The following is a 22,849-nucleotide window of genomic DNA, read 5'->3' as shown; positions in this document are numbered from 1 at the left end:
AAGGCAGGAAGTTAGAATTTGTTTTAAAAATGATATGGGGGGGGGCAGGAAAACTAAAAAAAAAGTGCGTGGTCCCTTTAAAAGATGATGTGCTTTTCTAAGCTTGGAGACTTACAAAATGTCTGCAAGCAGCTGCAGGTCCACAGAGAATTCTGAAATTGAAACATTTGTATTGAAAGGCCAAGCATTTTTACCAAGACAACAGGGTTTGAATTTAGCCAATTAATTTAAACAGACCTGGAATACAAAAAAACAGCTGAACTTAAGATCTGATGGTTTTGACAACCTAGGACCAATCTGATCGTAAGAAATTGACAGGTCATCAACGGTATTAAAAAGTAGGGCATTTGGGGAAAAAAAAAATCATCATCTGACTAAAGGTACAGCTGCACTCTTAACTAATATTCCTGATACAAGGATTCGAAGAAAGAATTCTTGACTGGAGAAAAGTGGAGGAAGGCGTTTCTGACTAGAAAACAGTGGAGAAGGCAAAGAACATTCCAGAAGACCTAACCTGGCTGTAGTTTTGAGTGTTTAAGTTTTAATTTATTTTTCTTATTACTTGGGAGAAATACAAGTCGGACTTGTATTTATTAGAACAGCATACCATTGGAATTTTGTCTGATTCGGGAATATTTAGTAGTTAAGGCAGGGGTCGGGGGAGGGGGGGGGAAATTGTTTGGTTTGTTAGTAGTTCTGTTAATTTGTTCAGTGGTAGAGTTAGATAAATAAATTGTTACTTGTTGCTTATAAAAAGTGAGTATCAGGAATTCATTTCATATAACCACTCCTTTATAACAGATTGGGGGTAAGAGGCAGGTTTTACGCCTCTCCCACTTTCTTTAACAGATTACGAGGTGAGGCTAGCTTCTCGGAGTGTTTCGGTTTGAATTATCAGAGGGGTTCGACCTCCCCGCCATAACAGTATCTTCTATAAATGCAAATCTAACCTACTGCCCCTTTATGTCAGTTACCATTACTGAATCTCCCAATATAAAAATTGGTGAGCGACCATTGACCAAAAACACAACTCGTTTGACCACATAATTACTGTAAAGAGGTCAGAGGCTAGGAATACTACAGTGAATAACTCACCTTCCAACTCCCCAAAGCCTGTACACCATCTAAAAGGCATAAATCAGGATGTGAAGGAATACTCCCTGCTTGCCTGAATGAGTGCCGCTCCAACTACACTCAAGAAGCTTGACACCTTCGAGGATAAGCCGCCCGCTTGATTAGCATCACATCCACAAACATCCATTCCCACCATCATGAATGCTCAAAAGCAGTGTGTACCAGTTACAAGATGCACTGCAGAAATTCACCAAAGCTTCTTTAGGCAGCAACAGTCAAATCATGACCACTGCCATCTAGAAAGATAGGGGCAGCAAAAACACGGGAAATAACACCACTTGAAAGTTCCACTCCAAGCCGCTCTCCATCCTGATTTGGAAATACATCACTGTTCCTTCACTAGCTGGGTAAAAAATACTGGAATTCCTTCCTTTAATGACATTGTTGGTCTACCTACAGCACATGAACTCTTACGGTTCAAAGCAGGAGCTCACCACCACCTTCTCATGGGCAACTAGGAACAAGCAATAAATGCTGGCCCATCTGTGACACCTACATCAAACGAGTAAGTTATGGAGGTTTATCATATTAATCCTTGGGATGGCAGGAGTGATCTGTATCAATTAGGACTATATTCACTGGAGTTTAGAAGAATGATAGGTATCTCAGAAACCTATAAAATTCTAACAGGACTAAATAGGGTAATTGCAGGATGGATGTTTCTGATGAACAGGGAGTGCAGAATCTTGGGTCACAATTTAAGGGGAGGCCATTTAGCACTGAGATGAGGAGAAATATCTTCATCCAGATTATGGTGGCCTGTGGAATTCTCTGCCACAGAAAGCGGTTGAGGCCAAAACATTGAAAGTTTTCAAGGAGTTAGGTCTTAAGGATTAAATGGCATTGGGAGAAAGCAAGAGCAGGGCACCGAGTTGGATGATTAGTCACGATCATACTGAATGGTGGAACAGGCTACATGGCTGAATGGTCTACTCCGGCACCTTTATTCTATGTTTCTACTTTTCAACAAGGCCCTGTATGGTTGAAATAAGACTTCCTTATCTCAGTACTCAAACCCTCTTGCAAAGATAGCTAACATAACATTTGCCTTCCTAATCATTTTGCTGGATCTGCATGTTTGTTTTCAATCATCAGTGCACAAAGACACCTGGATCCCTTTTGTACAACAACCTTTCCCCATATAGCCATTAATATGCTGCCATTCTGACTTTCCCGCCAAAGTGGACAACACCACATTTACACTATACTGCATCTGTCCAGTTACTCAGTTTGCCTAAATTGTTCTTAAGCATCTTTTCATTCTCTTACCACTTATACCATAGAATCACAGAATCCCTACAATCTTGTAGCAGGCTATTGAGTCCACAGCAACCGTCCGAAGAGCATCCCACCCAGTCTCACCCTACCCCTGTAACCCTGTATTTCCCATGGCTAACTCACCTGGTCTGTGCATCTCTGGACACTAATGGGCAATTTAGCTAACCTGCACATCTTTTGACTGTGGGAGGAAACCGGAGCACCCAGGGGAAACTCACGCAGACACGGGGATAATGTGCAAACACCGGGATAATGTGCAAACACCACACACAGTTAGTCGCCTGAGGCTGGAATTGAACCCAGGTCCCTGGAGCTGTGAAGCAGCAGTGCTAACCACTGAGTCACCATGCCATACCAAAATATAATACCATCAAGTTCCTCCAGCTCCACACTGTGTTGTCTCTGACTCCAGCATCCGCAGTTCTTGTTATCTCCATCAAGTTTTGTACTGTCAACAAACTCAAATGTTACGTTTGATTCCCTCATCCAAATCATTGATAAATATTGTAACCAGTTGGGTTCCTTGAAGTAAGTCACTTTTCACCACCTTCCAATCAGAAGACGACCTATCTATTTCTACAACTAAAACAGAAACTCAGCATGTCTGGCAGCATCTGTGGAGAGAAAGCAGAATGAACGTTTTGATTCCAGTGATGCTTTTTCAGAACTATCCTACACTGCTATACATTGAATATTCCTACTGTTTCCTTTGTGCTACCAATTCTCAATTCATGCCACTAATATTACCACTAATCTCATGTGCATTGATTTGAGTGCGTGCGCGAGTGAGCGGGCACGGGAGCAGGATTGTCTGACCGAACAAATGTCACCTCTTCTTGACACGGATGGACAGACTGACTCACTCACCCACCCACCCAGTTGGTATGCAAAAATGTCACTGGAATCAAAATGTCAACTTTCCTGTTCCATTGGTGCTGCCTGGCTTGCTGTGCTCCTGCAGCTCCACACGGTATTGTTGGCTCTGATTCCAGCGTCTGTAGTTCTTACTATCCCTGCTGTCGTGTGATTTCTGATCTTGTCCACACCAGTCCAACACAGGCACCTCCATATCATGGACCTCCAACCAATGCTATACACCAGATACATGGACAATATTTTCTTCCTTTGGACTCATGGCGAGGGTTCACTGAAACAGCTACATAGCGATATGACCAAGTTTCATCCCACCATAAGACTTACCATGGACTACTCTTTAGAATCAGAATCAGTCTTGGACACACTCATCTCCATCAAGGATGGACACCTTTCTACTTCATGCCACCGCAAGCCCACAATAACCTCACAATGCTGCACTTCTCTAGCTTCCACCTGAAACATATGAAAACAGCCATCCCCTATGGACAAGCCCTACGTATACACAGGACCTGTTCAGAAGGGGAGGAACGAGACCGACACCTGAAGGTGTTGAAGGATGCCCTCATAGGAACAGGATACAATGTTCAACTCATCGATCGCCAGTTCCAACGTGCCACAGCAAAAATCCATAATGGCCTCCCTAGAAGACAGATACGGTATACGACTGAAACAGTATCCTTCATCGTCCAGTACTTCCCAGGAGCGGAGAAACCAAGCCATGTTCTTTGCAGCCTTCAACACATTATCGATGACGGTGAGCATCTCGCCAAGATCTTTCCCAAACCTCCACTTCTCGCCTTCAAACCACCAAACCTTAAACAGACCACTGTTCGCAGCAAACTATCCAGCCTTCAGGACAACATCGACCACAACACTATACAACCCTGTCTTGCACAGGTTGCCATGACATGTCAGATCTTCGACACAGATACTACTATCACACGTGGGAACACCACCCACCATGTGTACGGCAGATACTCATGTGACTCGGTCAACATTGTCTATCTCATACACTGCAGGCAAGGATGCCCTGAGGCATTGTACATTGGCAAAACCATGCAGACGCTACGACAACGGATGAATGCACACCGTTTAACAATCACCAGAAGGGGTGTTCCCACACTGGGAGGGAACACTTCAGCAGTCAAGAACATTTGGCCTCGGATCTTTGGTAAACATCCTCCAAGGTGGGCTTTGGGACACAACACAATGCAGAGTTGCCGAGCAGAGGCTGATAGCCAAGTTCGGTACGCATGAGGACAGCATCAACTGGGATTTTGGGTTCATGTTGCACTACAGGTGATACACCACACTATACACTCACACACTCCTTCTCCTGCCGCGCATGCATGCACACACACGATCTCTCTCCCACTGCGCACGCGTGCACACACTCTACCACACATTCATGTGTGCATGCACACATGTAAATATTTGGGGTGAACTCGTATTTGCAGATACATTTTATTGCGTTCATAAAACACACAATTCATAGACAGTAAGTCAATGTGGCATTTTATAAATTCCTATTCTAGAAATAAAACCAGTGTGACTCCAAGCCAAAACACAAACAGATTCTGAACAAGGTCTCACACCTAACATGCATTGTCCGATGGAAAATGTCACCTCTTCTTTGCACTGATAAAACCTTTAGTTCTCACAGGACAGGGATTTGAAAGCAATTTGGGGATTTACATATACATATTAATCAATTAAAACCTTCTAACTGATTAAAGATTTGACAGCATCTTAGGTTTGTTTAGTACATCCTCATCAATGGTGTGACCCTTTTGCTACCTCTCTCACTAACACGTGAAGGAGTGAGTCCGAAAGCTTGTGTTTTCAAATAAACCTGTTGGACTATAACCTGGTGTCGTGTGATTTCTGACCTTGTCCACGTCAGTCCAACACTGCACCTCCACATCATACCCACACTAGCTCATGGCATCAGGAGTAATCTAGATATTACTACCCTTGAGGACCTCCGTTATAAATTCTTGCCAAACTTCCTAAATTCTCTCCTCAGAATCCCGTCCCATTTTATTAGTTCCAATGTGTACAATAATATTCTGCTGGTTCCTCTCCCCTTTGAGAATATTCTGCACCCTCTGAGATATCCTTGATTCTGGCACCAGCAAAGCAGCACACCATTCGGATATCTCACTGTTGGCCACAGGAACGTCTGTCTGTTCCTCTGACTAGAGAATCTCCTACCACAATCAATTACTTGGAACTCAGCATACCCTAACTCCGTGTTTTCTCACCCTCAACTTTCACCTCACCCAGACTTATTCCGTATCTCGATTTCCTGCACCAAAAGACTTCTCTCGCTATTGAAATGATTTTATCTTTTGCTAACAATGGCATATCACACCTCCAACTTCCTTTTTTTTCCTTCTGCCTCTTGAAGATTCACTACCTCTGGATGTTCAGATCCCAGCTTGGTCACTCTGCAACTATGTCTCATAAACATATTGTACCCATGTACAACTACTTGTGCTGTTAATTAGTCTAACTTATTGCAAGTACTTTGTGCATTCAAATATAGTATCTTTTGATAGATTTGTTTGACAATTTTACACATTTTCTTTGTACTATAATCCCATTTGCATGCAAGCATGATCAGGAATAGCAGAATATTCCAGATGGATGTGTGGCTTGAGGGAATCAGATAGGAGGGAGGAATTCACATTTCTGAAGTATTGAGACTGATTTTGGGGAAGCTAGAACTTCTACAAACTGAACAGATTATCTCAGTCCTTCTAGGATACTTTGTACCGTCGCTGGCTACAGGGGAGGTCCCAGAGGATTGGAGAATAGCCAATGTTGCTGCTTTGTTTAAGAAGGGTGGCAAGGATAATCCAGCTAATTACAGGCCGGTGAACCTTACGTCAGTGGTAGGGAAATTATTGGAGAGGATTCTTCGAGACAGGATTTACTCCCACCTGGAAATCTGTGGGCATATTAGCGAGAGACAACATGGTTTCGTGAAGGGGAGGTTGTGTCTCAGTAACTTGGTTGAGTTTTTTGAGGAAGTGACAAAAAAAAGATCGATGAGGGTAGGGCAGTGGATGTCGTCTACATGGACTTCAGTAAGGCCTTTGACAAGGTCCCTCATGGCAGGCTGATACAGAAGGTAAAGTTACAGGGGGTCAGAGGTGAGCTTGCAAGATGCGTTAAAAAAAAACCAGCTCGGTCACAGAAGTCAGTAGGCAGCAGTGGAAAGGTGCGTTTCTGACGGAGTCTGTGACCTGTGGCGTTTCTCAGGGATCAGTGTTGGGACCTCTGCTGTTTGTAATGTATATAAAAATGATTTGGCAGAGAACGTAACTGTTCTGATTAGTAAGTTTGCCGATGACACAAAGGTTGGTGGAATTGCGGATAGCAATGAGGACCATCAAAGGATACAGCTGGATATAGATCGGTTGGTGATTTGGGCAGAGAGATGGCAGATGGAGTTTAATCCAGAAAATGTGAGGTAATGCATTTTGGAAGGTCTAATCCAGATGGCAAATATACAGTAAATGGCAGAATCCTTAAGAGTACTGATAGGCAGAGGGATCTGGTGTACAGGTACGCAAGTCACTGAAAGTGGCAACGCAGGTGGAGAAGTAGTCAACAAGGCATACGGCACGCTTGCCTTCATCATCCAGGGCATTGAGTTTAAAAATTGGCAGGTAATGTTGCAGCTTTATTGAACCTTGCTTAGGCCGCATTTGGAATATTGTGTTCAATTCTGGTCGCCACACTACCAGAAGAATGTGGTGGCTTTGGAGAGAGTACAGGAAAGATTTACCAGGATCTTGCCTGGTATGGTAAGCATTATGCAGAGCTATGCGGAGAGGTTGGAGAAACTTGAGTTCTTCTCAGTGGAACAACAGAGGTTGAGGGATGACCAGATAGAGGTCTACAAGATTATGAAGAGCATGGACAAATAGAAGCTTCTTCTCACGGTAGAAGAGTCAGTTTCCAGGGGCCATGGGTTTAAGGTGCGAGGGACAAGGTTTAAAGGTGATGTACAAGGCAAACTTTTTACACAGAGGGTGGTGGGTAACTGCAACTCGCTGCTGGGGTCGTAGTGGAAGCAGATACTATAGTGACTTTTAAAGGGCGTCTTGACAAATATATGACTAAGATGGGAATAGAGGGAAACAGTCCCTGGAAGGATAGGGGACGGGCAGCATGTCTGTGCAGGCTTGGAGGGCTGAAGGGCCTGTTCCTGTACTGTCATTTTCTTTGTTCATTGTTCTAATATCCTCTCCTAGGCCTTCATGAGTTTGTAGGAGAAAAAGAGGTTAAACAACGGTAGGAGTAGAATGGGAACATGAACAGGGATCCAAAAGAGAGAAAATTAAATGGAAATCAGATCGAAATTAAAGATACAAAAGTTGAAACCTCCCCCCTCACCCCCATCCCAAGCCCCAAGAAGACTTTCCACATCAAGCAGATGTTCACCTGCACATCTGCTAACGTGGTATACTGCATCCGCTGTTCCCGTTGTGGCCTCCTCTACATCGGGGAAACCAAGCGGAGGTTTGGGGACCGCTTTGCAGAACACCTACGCTCGGTTCGCAGTTGCGAACCATTTCAACTCCCCCTCCCATTCCTCAGACGACAGGTCCATCCTGGGCCTCCTGCAGTGCCACAACGATGCTACTCGAAGGTTGCAGGAACAGCAACTCATATTCCGCTTGGGAACCCTGCAGCCCAATGGTATCAATGTGGACTTCACAAGCTTCAAAATCTCCCCTCCCCCAACCGCATCCCAAAACCAGCCCAGCTCGTCCCCGCCTCCCTAACCTGTCCTTCCTCCCACCTATCCCCTCCTCCCACCTCAAGCCCCACCCCCATCTCCTACTTACTAACCTCATCCCGCCCCCTTCACCTGTCCGTCCTCCCTGGACTGACCTATCTCCTCCCTACCTCCCCACCTACACTCACCTTTACTGGCTCCATCCCAGCCTCTTTGACCTGTCTGTCTCCTCTCCACCTATCTTCTCCTCTATCCATCTTCTATCCGCCTTCCCCTCTCTCCCTATTTATTTCAGAACCCCCTTCCCCTCCCCCATTTCTGAAGAAGGGTCTAGGCCCGAAACGTCAGCCTTCCTGCTCCTCTGATGCTGCTTCGCCTGCTGTGTTCATCCAGCTCTACACCTTGTTATCTCTTGAAACAAAAAAGTAAGGCAGAGAAACAAGGGCTAGCGGCAAAAAGGGCCATAGTTCAAAGAATTGGTAATCATGTGCATAAGACAAATCTAAAGGTACTCTCAATGCGTGGAGCATTCACAATGAAGTAAAAAAGTTAATAGTTGCAAATAGGTACAATTGCTTGCATAGATGACTGGCTGCAGAGAGACAAAGGCTGGGAACTGAATATTTGAAGCTAATTGATCCGCAGATAAACAGGAAAAAAGGAAAGGAGAAATGAGTTGGAGTAGTGTTGCTAGTAAAAGATGAAATCAATGCACTGTTGATAAAAGGACATTGATTCTAAATCTAGATTTTCTGAGCCACTCTGGGTGGACCTAAGAAGCAACAGGGAGCAGGAAGCGTTAATGGAAGTCGTCTACAGGAATCTAAATTTTGTAGCAAGAGAGGGGTTGGTATGAAACAGAATGTTAGAAATGCATGCAACAACGATGTTGAAAGGAGTCATGAGTGATTTCAATCTACATATAGAATAGGAAAACCACATTAGAGACTGGTTAGCCTAACATTACTAGTTGTGAAAATGCTAGAGTGATCATAAAGAATGCAATAACAGGCCAAAGATGTTGAGGCAGAGACGGTTGAGAACATCAAGTTCCCAGGAGTGATTATCACCAACAATCCATCCTGGTCCACCCACAATGAAGTGACAGCCAAGAACAACATCGCTACTTTCTCAGGAAGCTAAGGAAATTCGGCATGTCCACAAGGACTCTTACCAATGTTTATAGATGCACCATACAAAGCATTATATCTAGATGCATTACAGCATGGCATGGCAACTGCTCTTCTCATGATCACGAAGAACTACAGAGTCATGAACACAGCCCAGTCCATCACACAAACCAGTCTTCCATCCACTGACTCCATGTTTACTTTCCGCTGTCTTGGGAAAGTGACCAACATGATAAAAGATCCCTTCCACCCTAGTTATACTCTCTTCTGCACTCTTCCAACTTGCAGAAGATAAAAAGATTGAACAGATTCAAGAGATAGTAGGAACTGCAGATGCTGGAGAATCTGAGATAACAAGGTGTAGAGCTGGATGAACACAGCAGGCCAAGCAGCATCAGAGGAGCAGGAAGGCTGATGTTTCAGGCCTAGACCCTTCTTCAGAAGGGTCTAGGCCCAAAACGTCAGCCTTCCTGTTCCTTTGAACACAGATTCAAGAACAGCTTCTTCTCTGCCGTTTTTTGGCTCTGACCTCTTAAATGTTAATTCTGATCTCTCTGTCTGTCTGCACCTGTAACACTAATCTGCACTTTGTTCTGCTACCCTACTGCATTTTGAATGTTACGATCTGTCTGTCTAGCACACAAAACAACACTTTTCACTGTGTCTTGGTACATGTGACAACAATAAATTAATCAATTTGACTACTCCAGCTGGTATTTACTAAATCAACATGGATCTACAAAATGGAAATGATTTTGGACAAACCTACTACTGTCTCTTATGAACATATTTAGTAGAGTAAATAAGGGATGTGGTGCATTTGGATTTTCAGAAAACTTTTGACAAAGTCCCACATGAGAGGAGTGCACACAAAATCAAAGCACACTGGAATTGATGATGGTATACCGGGCACAGACAGAAAGCAAGAATAAATTAATCTTTTTCAGAGCAAAAGGTAATGAAGAGTGGGATATCACAAGGATCATCAACTCTGTCTATATAAACGATTTGGATGAGGGAATTAAACATAATATTTCCAAAGTTTGCTGATATACAAAACAAGGAGGAATTAAGAATGATGAGAAGGAAGTTAAGAGGCTCCAAGTTGAGCGAATGGGCAAATACATTGCAGGTGTGGTATAATGTGGATAAGTACAAAGTTCTCCACTTCAATAGCAAACAGATTGGCAGATTGTGATTAATTGGAAAGTGTTGATGTACAAAAAGGACCTTAGGTGAGATTGTAGACCAGTCACGGCAAACAAATACAAAGGCGCAGCAAGCAGTTAGAAAGGCAAATCATATGTGGGTCTCCAGTGTAAGAGAGTTTGAGTACAGGAACAAGGAAGTCTTACTGCAGCTGTACAGAACACTGGTGAGACGACATGTGCACAGTACATGAGCACTGTACACAGTTTTGATAAGTTACCTAAGAAAAGGGAAGGTTTCACTCAACTGATACCTGGGATGGTAGATTTGTCCTATGACGATGATTGGGTTAACTAGGTCTGTACTCACTGGAGTTTAGAAGAATGAAGGGGATCTTATAGAAACATATAAAATTCTGACAAGCCTGAACACAAAGATGTTGTTTTCTTCACTTGGGGGTATAAAACAAGGGATTAAGGTCCCCGGATATGGGACAGGCCATTTAGAACTGATGAGAAATTTGTTCACTGAGGGAGTAGTGAACTTTTAGAATTCCTGACCATATATAGCTATGGAGGTCAAGGTCACTGAACACATTTAAGAAGCAGCTAGAGACTAAAGCCATCAAAGAATATAGTGGGAGACTAGGAGAGACTGCGAGGTTATGCTGGAACTGTATAAAATATTGATTAGGGCACAGCTAGAATATTATATGCAGTTCATAGAATCCCTAGAGTGGAAACGGGCCCTTCGGCCCAACAAGTCCACAGCAACCCTCACAACATCCCGCCCATACCCATCCCACTAATCTACACATCTTTGAACACTGTTGGCAATTTAGCACGGCTAATCCACCTAGCCTGCACATCTTTGGACCATAGGAGGAAACCGGAGCACCCAGCGGAAACCCACGCAGACACGGAGAGAATGTGCAAACTCCACACAGACAGTCGCCGGAGGGTGGAATTGAACCCGGGTCCCTGGTGCTATGAGGCAGCAATGCTAATCACTCAGCCACCGTGCCATGGAATCCACATTATAGGAAGGATGAAAGTACTAGAGAGGGTGCAGAGGAGATTATCAAAAAAATCGTCTGGGCTGGAGAGTTTTTGTTATGAATAGAGATTGAACGGCTTGGTTTTGTTTCCCTTAGAGCAGAAGAGATTGAGTGGGAACATGAAATTGAGGGGCATGGTTAATACAGACAGTAAGAAACTTTTTTCCTTTTGGTGGAGGGCTCTATGACCAGTGGGCATAGATTTAAGATAAGGGTTTAGAGGGGATGTGAGGAAAAGCTTTTTTATCCATAAGGTGGAATCTGGAACTCAATGCCTGTAAGGGTGTAGAGGCAGAAACCTTCACAACATTTGAGTAGTAGGTTAACGTGCACTTGCAATGTCAGGGCATTTAAGCCTATGGGCCAAGGGCTGGAAAATGGGATTAGAATATTAGGTGGTTGCTTCTGGCCAGCATGGACGCAATGTGCTGAAGGGCCTTTTCTTTTTGCACTGTAGATCTGACTCAATGTGATATTCAAACAAAGGATCAGGCAGGATCAATGGGCCAAATAGCCAAGTCTTGCTCTTTCCATCAGGATTCTACATTTTACTAGTGAACCTCTCAACAGCAAACATGGGAGAAAACCAGCCTGTGATTAGAGGAGCTTCCTCTCACTGTTTTGTTTCATTCCTTTTATAAGGGCAATTTTTTTTTTGATTGGTCACTCCAGTGGTTGAATTTTCCTGGGCAATCAAGGAGGTGGATTTGCCCACGGCCAATGTAATTTAAGTACCGCCCTCCCACTTACATGATATTCTTGTCCGGTGAATTGGTGGGCACCTGTTAACATGAATCCGAGGCCTTCCACCCCCTCTTCAATTGCTTGTTCAAGTCTGTCTTGGTAGAATTTTGTCAATTGGAACAGTTGGTAATCAACACACTTTGTCAAAAACTCAACAACTGTAGAGTTTGGATCTGAGAAAAGAAACACACAAAACAAAACATATCATCAAGTTTCTATCTAGGATGTTAATTCTTCTCATAACAAATTGTTGAATCCTCCTGTGAACTAAATTATCAAACTTCTCCTTAAAATACACTAAAATTCAGTGGAATCATAACTGATTTGTGACTCAATTACACATCCATGATATGAGGCAAAACTGGACAAAACAAGAAACTATTGGAGGTTGAGTATTATAAGGATAGCAAGAATGTAAAAGATTAAAGCAGACGACCTAAATTACTAAAACGCCATACTACATAGGATAGATATCTGAGAGCAGGAAATGGAAGATGCAAAAAAAAAAAGACCCCTTTCCCTTTGCTAAACAGACTGGTCTGAAGGAAAAACAGACCCTGAGCTGATGATGGAATTTGAATTCAATGACCATGAAATAGTGGTCAAGGGTTCACTGATGTGCTTTAGGGAAGAAAACTGTAGTCCTTATGCAGACTGATTCCAGGCCCACAGCAAAGTGGTTGACTGGTAACTGCAATTAAGAACGGGCAATAAATGCCGGCATAGCCAGAGACATCCATACGCTGAATGAATTTTTTTAAAACTGAGGTGATCCATACTGGAGTGCAGTAGACAACAGGCTTGGGCTAGTAAATAAACAATAAACAAAGAACAAAGAAAATTACAGCACAGGAACAGGCCCTTCGGCCCTCCAAGCCTGCGCCGATCCAGTTCCTCTATCTAAACCTGTCACCTATTTTCCAAGGATTTGTATCCCTCTGCTCCCTGCCCATTCATGTATCTGTCCAGATACATCTTAAATGACGCTATTGTGCCCGCCTCTACCACGTCCGCTGGCAACGCGTTCCAGGCACCCACCACCCTCTGCGTAAAGAACTTTTCCCCTCTCACCTTGAAATTGTGACCCCTAATAATTGAGTCCCCCACTCTGGGAAAAAGCTCCTTGCTATCCACCCTGTCTATACCTCTCATGATTTTGTAGACCTCAATCAGGTCCCCCCTCAACCTCCATCTTTCTAACGTAAATAATCCTAATCTACTCAACCTCTCAACAACAACATTTGAATTAATTAAGTTCCAGTTATACCACCTCCGACCAACTTTCCTGGACATGCAATCCCTGAATAACATCCTGGTTGCTCCTATTAAATGGAAACTCAAATTTGTCACAGTGTGGTTAACAAGAGCAGGGAAATGGGAACTGTCTAGTGAGTTGAGATTTCCTATATTCCCCTTCCAGACTCTCAAACTTTGCCCATCATCTAGCAGGCAGTGAAAGGTGTGTGAACAAATACCCATGACTGGCTACGATGAGTGTGGCTTTAACAAAAGTCAGAAGTTCAACACCATCCAAGACAAAGCAGCCTACTTGATCAGTTCTCCATTCAGCAACACATTCATTCACTCTCTCCAAAACTGGTGCACAGTGGCAACAGTGTGCATAATCTACAAGGTGCACTGCAAAAACTCCCCCTGGTTCTTTTCATACCACCTCCTAAACCTCATGGTTTCTAGAGAGAAACATAGAAAATAAGAGCAGGAGGCGGCCTTTCGAGTCTGCTCCACCATTCATCACGATCATGGCTGATTGTCCAACTCAATAGCCTAATCCTGCTTTCTCCCCGTAACCTTTGATCCCATTCACCCCAATTGTTATACCTAGCCGCCTCTTGAATACATTCAAATGTTTTGGCATCAACTACTTCCTGTGGTACTGAATTCTACAGGCTCACCACCCTTTGGGTGAAGAAATGTCTCCTCATCTCTGTCCTAAATGGTCTACTTCAAACCGTCAGACTGTGAACCTGGTTCTGGACACACCCACCATCGGGAACATCCTCTCTGCATTTCTCCTGTGTAGTCCTGTTAGAATTTTATAAGTCTCAATGAGATCCCCCCTCATTCATCTGAACTCCAGCAAAAATAATCCTAAAAAGAATCTCTCCTCATACGTCAGTCCTACCATCCCCAGAATCAGCCTAGTAAACCATCGCTGAACTCCCTGAGAGCAAGAGCATCCTTCCTCAAAAAAAAAGGAAGCCAAAATTGCACACAATATTCTAGGCGTGGCCTCACCAAGGCCTTGTATTGCTGCAACAACACATTCCTGCTCTTGTATTCGAAACAAAGTAGAACAAAGACAGAAGACACACCAGGGAGCACATCTTGGATCGGGTAACGGGTAATGATCTCAGAGTAAAAGATCCCTAGAAAGTAGTGTTTGGAACAAGAAATAATTTAATATTTAGTTGGAGTGTAAAAAACTTGGGCCGGAAACAACCATGTTTAACTTTAAGAGAATTACAATGAAATGAGATAGAGTTAGCTAAAGTGGACTGGACAGATAGATTGTTACAGAGATAGTAGGAATTGCTGATGCTGGAGAATCTGAGATAACGAGGTGTAGAGCTGGATGAACACAGCAGGCCAAGCAGCATCAGAGGAGCAGGAAAGCTGACGTTTCGGGTTTCTTTTTTTCTGAAAAAGGGTCTGGACCTGAAACGTCAGCTTTCCTGCTCCTGATGCTGTTTGGACAGATAGATTAGCTGGAATGACAGTAAGCAAGCAGTGACATACATTTAAAGAGGAAATCATGGCTCTCAGCAAAAATGTATCCCAGTGAGGAGGAAAAGTTCTAAGAGAGAGATAAACCAACCTGGCTAACCAAGGGAGTTAAGGTGAGTATAAAGTTGAAAGAAAAAGCATATAAGGAGGCAAAAGTCAGTGACAGCCCTGAAGACTGAGATAAATTCAGAATCAAACAAAGGAGGACTAAAAAGACAGAAAATAAATCACAAGGGCAAACTAGTGAGGAATATGAAAACTGACAATGAGGTTCTTTAAATATATAAGGAGGGAGAGTGGTCAAAGTGAATATAGGCTCCTTAGAAAATGAATCTGGGGAGACAGTTATGGGGAACAAGGTGTTGGAGGTAGTATATTGGCACGGATAGGGAATTGACGAGTGAGCAGGAAATAGCAAGTGTGGGGGGCTGGGAAAGAGGTTCTTTTACAGGATGGCAACTATAACCAGTGGGGTTCACAACTGCTTACAATATGTATCAATAACTTGAAGGAACCAAGTGAATGTATATAGCCAAATTGGCACACAACATAAAAATAGATGGAAAGGCAAGAGAAATACAAACAGTTCACAGAGACATCGAAAAGTGGGCAAAAAGTTGACAAATGGAGTATAATGTGGGAAAATGAGAAGTTGTTCACTTTGGAAGGGAGAACAGAGTACTATTTAAAAGGAGGAAAGCTGCAACACACAGGCTTGGAAATGTACACAGAAAGCTAATGCACAGTTGAGTCAGGAAGGCTAATGGAATGTTGATCCTAATTTCAAAGGATTTGCAATTTAAGAGTCAGGAAGTCTTACTGCAACTGTACAAGGTTCTGGTGATGCCACATCTGGGTAACAGTGAGCAGTTTTGTTCAAGGAAAAAAATATTATTTCATTAGAGCCAGTTCAGAGACGGTTCATTAACATGATCTTCTGGTATAGAGTGATTGTTTTATGAGTAAAGGTTAAACAAAATCTCCCCACCCCCCGACCTCATCCTAAAACCAGCCCAGCTCGTCCTCGCCTCCTTGACCTGTTCGTCTTTACTCCCACTTGTCCGCTCCTCTCACGTCATTGACCAATCCCCACCCCCTCCTCCTAAATACCAGCCTCAACCCCACCTCCTTCTTCCATCTTCCTTTGACTGACCAACCCCCATCCTAACTCCCCACCTACACTCACCTTTACTGGCTCCATTCCCGCCTCCTTGACCTGTCCATCTCCTCTCCACCTATCTCTCCTTTATCCACCTTCCAACCGCCTCCCCCTCTCCCTATTTATTTCAGAATCCCCGTCCCCTCCCCCATTTCTGAAGAAGGGTCCAGACCCAAAACGTCAGCTTTCTTGCTCGGCCTGCTGTGTTCATCCAGCTCTACACCTTGTTTTCTTGGAATTCTACTCATTGGAGTTTAGAAGATGAGAGGTGATCTCATTGAAACATATAGGATTGTTAACGGGTTTAATAATCCATCTCAATACATTATGCCCAAATCCTACATGCTTTAATTTGACACACTAATCTCTTATGTCTTCTTCACAACTCACTTTCCTACCTATACTTGTGTCATCAGCAAATCTAGCTACCACACCTTCAGTCCCTTCATCCAAACAGTCTCCAGCACTGACCCATGACTCTCCACAATCTGCCAGCCTGAAAAAGACACATTTATTCCTACTCTCTGCTTCCTGTTAGTCAGCCAGTCTTCTAACTACGCCAATGTTACCCACTATACCATAAGTTTTTATTTTCTGCAGTAATCCATGATGCAGGACCTTAGCAAGTGTCTTCTTGAAATTCAAGTATTGTATGTCCAGAGGTTCCCTTTTATCTGCAGCACAACGTATCATTTTTCAGAGAACTTCAATAAATTAGTTTAATGTGATTTCCCTGCAACAAAACCGTGCTGGCTCTGCCTAATTACCTTGAACCTATCCAAGTGCCCTGTTATAATGTCTTTAATGACAGCTTCTAACATTTTCCCGACAATGGACATTAAGCTAAATGACTTATAGTTTCCTGCTTACCTCCATTTTTGAATAAAGGAGTTACACTAGCTATTTTCCAATGCAAAAAAACTTCTCCGAACATAATGAGTCTTAGAAAATTAAATCAACATGTCACTATTTCACTGGCTACTTTTTTTTTTAAAAAAGACTCTAGGATGAAATCCCTCAGGATCTGGGAACTTGTTAAATCACATTTCCAACAACTTGCTCTGTACTGCGTGCCTAGCAATTATAAATTTTGAATTTCTCCGTCCCTTTTGATTCATGATTTACAGCTATTTCCAGCATGTTACTTGTAACCTCGCACCTGAAGAGTGATGAAAATATTTGTTCAATTTATCAATCTTCTCTTTCTTGTCATTTACAAAATTCTCCAGGTTTATTTTATAGAACGCTTACTTTGTAAGTCATTTTTCAAAAAAAACTGAAGAAACGTTTCCAATCTGTTTTTAATATTTTTGACTAACTTTCTTTCATACTGTACTTTTCCCCCTCTCATTCGTCTTTTAGTGATTCTTTGTTGTTTTTAAATTCTTTCCAAACTTCTAACCTGCCACTAATCTTTGCGCAATTGTGTCTTTTCTTTGAGTTTGGTCCTAACTCTGACCTTTTTTAGTTAAGCACGAATGGCAGGTCCATCTCTAGAATTCTTATTTGTTGGAATGTATCTATCTTGCACTTTCTGAAATGTCCACTTAAATGTTTACCACTGCATCCGATCATAGGATAGTTCACAGAATCCCCACAGTGTGGAAACACGCCCTTCGGCCCAACAAGTCCACACTGAACCTCGGAGCATCCCACCCAGACCCATCCCCCTATAACCCACCTAATCTACACCTCCCTGAACACTACGGACAATTTAGCATGTCCAATCCACCTAACCTGCACATCTTTGGACTGTGGAAGGAAACCGGAACACCTGGAGGAAACCCACGCAGACACGGGGAGAACGTGCAAACTCCACATAGAGTCACCCGAGGGTGGAATAGAACCTGGGTCCTTGGTGCTGTGAGGCAGCAGTGCTAACCACTGTGCCACCCTGCCACCCTAAATACTTGTTGAGCGGAGGTGTTAAGGGACATGGTTCAAAGGCAGGTATATGGCATTGGGCCACAAATCAGCCATGATCTCATCAAATAGTGGAACAGGCTCGAGAGGCTGAATGACCCTATCCTGTTCCTATGTTAACTGCCCTCTGGGCAACTGTATTTTTGTACTCATTATGGATACCAATTGAGTACAGTCAAAGAGGTACATTCTGATCAAGGTTCTAACCCCACGTCTGGAGTTTTCCAGGAAATCATTAGCAGTTCTATCTCTACTGACCCATCCCTTATCTGAACTGCAGTCTACTTTTTCTAGCATAATTGCCTTTGTTTTGCTTTTATTTTGAAAAGTAGTCTTGGACTCAAACTTTTCTCATTTAAACCGTAAGCAAAATTCAATCATATCATAGTCATTGCCACCTGGAGTGCTTTCAGTCAGAGGTTAGTAATCTATCTTATTCAGTTGGTCTAATATAGTCTGCTCTCAGGTTAATGCCAAAACATGCTGGGCTAAGAAATTGCCCTGAAAACATTCAATGAATTCTTCAGCTAGACTACCTTTTCTTCCGATTTTTTTTTTTACTATATGGAGATTAAAATCCTCTATGCTAATTGTTGCACCCTTTTGACAGGTTCCAATTATTTAATTATTGATAACCTGTCCAACTATATGTTGGGGGTCCTGTACACCCACAAGTGACCTCTTATCTTTCAAATTCCTTATTGCTACACCGATAGCTTCTATGTCCTGGTTTTCTGAATGTTCTCTATTGTGCTAATATTATCTTCAATTAACAGAGCCACTCCTCCACCCTTTCCTAGCTGCCTGTCCTTCCTAAGTGTGACAATCCCTTCAATATTCACATCCCAATCTGGGTCATCCTACAGCCATGTCTCAGTTGTAGCCACTAGATTGCACTTATCTCCAATCCCAATTTTTACCACTAGTTCAGCTGCTTTGTTTCAAATGCTACATGCATGCTGAAGTTTTGTCATTTTATTATTTTTGTAACGCCTCATGTTACCTACTGATTTGGTCATAGATCTGCATTCTCTGTCCTGTCAATTTCTAAGCATCATTTTCCATGTTAATTTCTTCTATTACATTTTCCCTGTTCTTTGATCACCACAACTTTCCAAATTTGGACTTATGCTCCCAGTATCTCTCCATGTTTGCAGATGATACACAACTGATTTCAATTGTTTTAATCCCAAAATGCTAATGATTTCCTGGAAAACTCCAGACATGGGGTTAGAACCTTGATCAGAATGTACCTTTCTGACTGTACTCAATTGGTATCCATAAGGAGTACAAAAATACAGTTGCCCAGAGGGCAGTTAACATAGGAACAGGATTGGGTCATTCAGCTTCTTGAGTCTGTTCCACTATTTGATGAGATCATGGCCTAATGCCATATACCTGCCTTTGGACCATGTCCCTTAACACCTTCGCTTAACAAAAACTTATCTATCTCAAATTTAAAATTAACAACTGACCCAGCACACACTGCTACCATCTATCACCCTTTGTATATAAACAGTCTGATCATAATTCTCAGATTATGCTCCCTAGTTCTAGGATTCCCCAACCAGTGAAACTCTTTATCTACTCTGTCTTTTCCTGTTAATATCTTGAATACTCCGAACAGATCACTGTTAACCTTCTAAATCTTAGAGGATTAAGAGTCAATCACATTGCTGTGGGTTTGCAGTCACATGTAGGTCAGGTTTTTCTGACAATCGATAATGGTTTTCTAATCATCATTAGACTCCAAATTCCAACTTTTTTAAAATTTGGATTCGAATTCCACCATCTTCCATGGAAGGATTTGAATCCAGGTCCTCAGAAAATTACCTGGGCCTCTCTATTAACAGTGTAGCGATAATACCACAAGCCATCACTTTCAAGTCAGATTATGGCAGCAGAAAGCCCTTTCAGCAGGGGATTACATGAAAGGAACCATGCAGTGATGGACAAAAGGCTTATAAATGTTGGCATAAATTATCATCTGTAGTGGTGAGTTGTACATGCTAAGAACGCATTGAACATGGCGGGAGAATATAATCTGTATCATTTAAATTTTGCTAAGAATCCTAAAAGTACCATCAGTAATAATGAGCTCCCAGCTTGGGAATGACTACAGTTTACTTTTTAAGGGAATTTGAACATGCTATGCAGGCAGAAAAGCTATAATTAAAGCTGAAGTCGGAGTAAGAATTTAGCAAGCTTTGTGATGCAGTGGTGTCCCTGCCTCTGGGCAAGAGGACCCAGGTTTGGGTCCAACTTGTTCCAGAGGTGTGAGATAACATATCTGAATAGGTTGATTAAAAACATCTAAGGCAAAGCCAAGGGAAACTAGTTTTAATCTGAGAGATACGATTTATAATAAAAAGGGAAATTTAAAGGATGGAAAGGTCTCAGCAAAGCTTTGGCAAAGATCAGAAAATAATTTTGCAGCACAGGAAATACATTGGATCGGAAATCAGGCAGAATAGATCAAGTGTCATTTTGCATCAGCAATCTTTCTTGGAAAGATTTGCTCCATTCTTATTAATCAACGTCGGGCTTTGAAAAAGATGCAGCAGCTATCAATAGTCTGAAATGGAGGAATTGTAAAATTTAATTGGACAGCTGAAGTGGGTGGGCACTCAAAACAGGCCAGACGCCAGTTTTGAAGTCCCAGAGTTGAGTACAACTATGGAATATTCCAAGGGGGAAGATATTATTTGGACAAATAATTGGGGAAAAAAATTAAAATAGAGCAGTTTAAAAAAAACTCCACTTAGGAGATGCCAGGAGCATGACACTTGTTTTTAGCGATGCTTCTTCTGCAAATCTCTAATGGGACCCACTGCAGGGAAGCTTTGATTTTTTCTTGTGGAAAAGGGAAGTAAATGTTGTCCTTTAACTTGGGAAGCTAAAACTATCAGAAGAGTAGTTAAAAAAGTATCTTCACAGCAAAGACTCATATTCTCAGTGAGGAGACAGATATGGCATTTTGCCTACTAAAGATATTGACAGAAATTCCAAAAATGGATTCATCAGTAATACCCATCCAGTACTATATTGATACTATATTGATCAGTGGTTGCAAATGACACTAAGATCGGTGGAGTAGCAGATAGTGAAGGGGACTGTCAGAGAATGCAGCAGAATATAGATAGATTGGAGAGTTGGGCAGAGAAATGGCAGATGGAGTTCAATCCAGGCAAGTGCAAGGTGATGCATTTTGGAAGATCCAATTCAAGAGCGAACTATATGGTAAATGGAAAAGCCCTGGAGAAAATTGATGCACAGAGAGATCTGGGTGTTCAGGTCCACTGTACCCTGAAGGTGGCAACGCAGGTCAATTGAGTGGTCAAGAAGGCATACGGCATGCTTTCATTCATCGGACGGGGTATTGAGTACAAGAGTTGGCAGGTCATGTTACAGTTGTATAGGACTTTGGTTCGACCACATTTGGAATACTGTGCACAGTTCTGGTCACCACATTACCAAAAGGATGTGGATGCTTTAGAGAAGGTGCAGAGGGGGTTCACCAGGATGCTGCCTGGTATGGAGGGTGCTAGCTATGAAGAGAGGTTGAGTAGATTAGGATTATTTACATTTGAAAGACGGAGGTTGAGGGGGGACCTGATTGAGGCCTACAAAATAATGAGGGGTATAGACAGGGTGGATAGCAAGAAGCTTTCTCCCCCCCAGAGTGGGGGACTCAATTACTAGGGGTCACTTCAAGGTGAGAGGGGAAAAGTTTAAGGGAGATATGCGTGGAAAGTTCTTTACACAGAGGGTGGTGGGTGCCTGGAACGCATTGTCAGCAGAGGTGGTAGAGGTGGGCACAATAGCGTCATTTAAGATGTATCTAGACAGATACATGAATGGGCAGGGTGCAGACGGATACAGATCCTTGGAAAATAGGTGACAGGTTTAGATAGAGGATCTGAATCAGCGCAGGCTTGGAGGGCCAAAGGGTCTATTCCTGTGCTGTAATTTTCTTTGTTCTCTTTGTGCTTCGATAATAAGTCACTATGCGATAATGTATATTCAATGAAATGTGTGAAACAAAAAAGAAACTTAAGATTGATATTGCAGTTTTAATTTAACTAGCAAATTAAATTTGCAAATTTAATTGGCAAAAAATGGGAATATAACCAGTTGTCATTTCATATGATATAACAAGGTGTAGAGCTGGATGAACACAGCAGGCCAAGCAGCAGAGGAGCAGGAAGGCTGACGTTTCGGGCCTAGACCCTTCTTCAGAAGTGGGGGAGGGGAACGGGGTTCTGAAATAAATAGGGAGAGGGGGGAGGCGGATACAAGATGGATAGAAGAGAAGATAGGTGGAGAGGAGACAGACAGGTCAAAGAGGCTGGGATGCAGCCAGTAAAGGGGAGTGTAGGTGGGGAGGAGATAGGTCAGTCCAGGGAGGACGGACGGGTGAAGGGGGCGGGATGAGGTTAGTAGGTAGGAGATGGGGGTGGGGCTTGAGGTGGGAGGAGGGGATAGGTGGGAGGAAGGACAGGTTAGGGAGGCGGGGACGAGCTGGGCTGGTTTTGGGATGCGGTTGGGGGAGGGGAGATTTTGAAGCTTGTGAAGTCCACATTGATACCATTGGGCTGCAGGGTTCCCAAGCGGAATATGAATTTCTGTTCCTGCAACCTTCGGGTAGCATCGTTGTGGCACTGCAGGAGGCCCAGGATGGACGTGTCGTCTGAGGAATGGGAGGGGGAGTTGAAACGGTTTGCGACTGGGAGGTGCAGTTGTTTAGTGCGAACCAAGCGTAGGTGTTCTGCAAAGCGGTCCCCAAACCTCTGCTTGGTTTCCCCGATGTAGAGGAGGCCACAACGGGAACAGCGGATGCAGTATACCACATTAGCAGATGTGCAGGTGAACATCTGCTTGATGTGGAAAGTCTTCTTGGG

General features: G+C 43.0%; 1 pseudogene; it reads right to left on the bottom strand.

The window, feature by feature from the left end:
- Nucleotides 1-16,004, bottom strand: part of LOC125488029 — a 107,387-nt pseudogene extending 91,383 nt beyond the window's left edge.
- Nucleotides 16,005-22,849: the final 6,845 nt, after the last annotated feature.

This window comes from Rhincodon typus, chromosome 48 (genome assembly GCF_021869965.1).
Source record: "Rhincodon typus isolate 14 chromosome 48, sRhiTyp1.1, whole genome shotgun sequence".
NCBI lineage: Eukaryota > Metazoa > Chordata > Chondrichthyes > Orectolobiformes > Rhincodontidae > Rhincodon > Rhincodon typus.
Note: the sequence above shows the minus strand (reverse complement) of the source record. Positions and strands in the feature narration are given on the sequence as shown.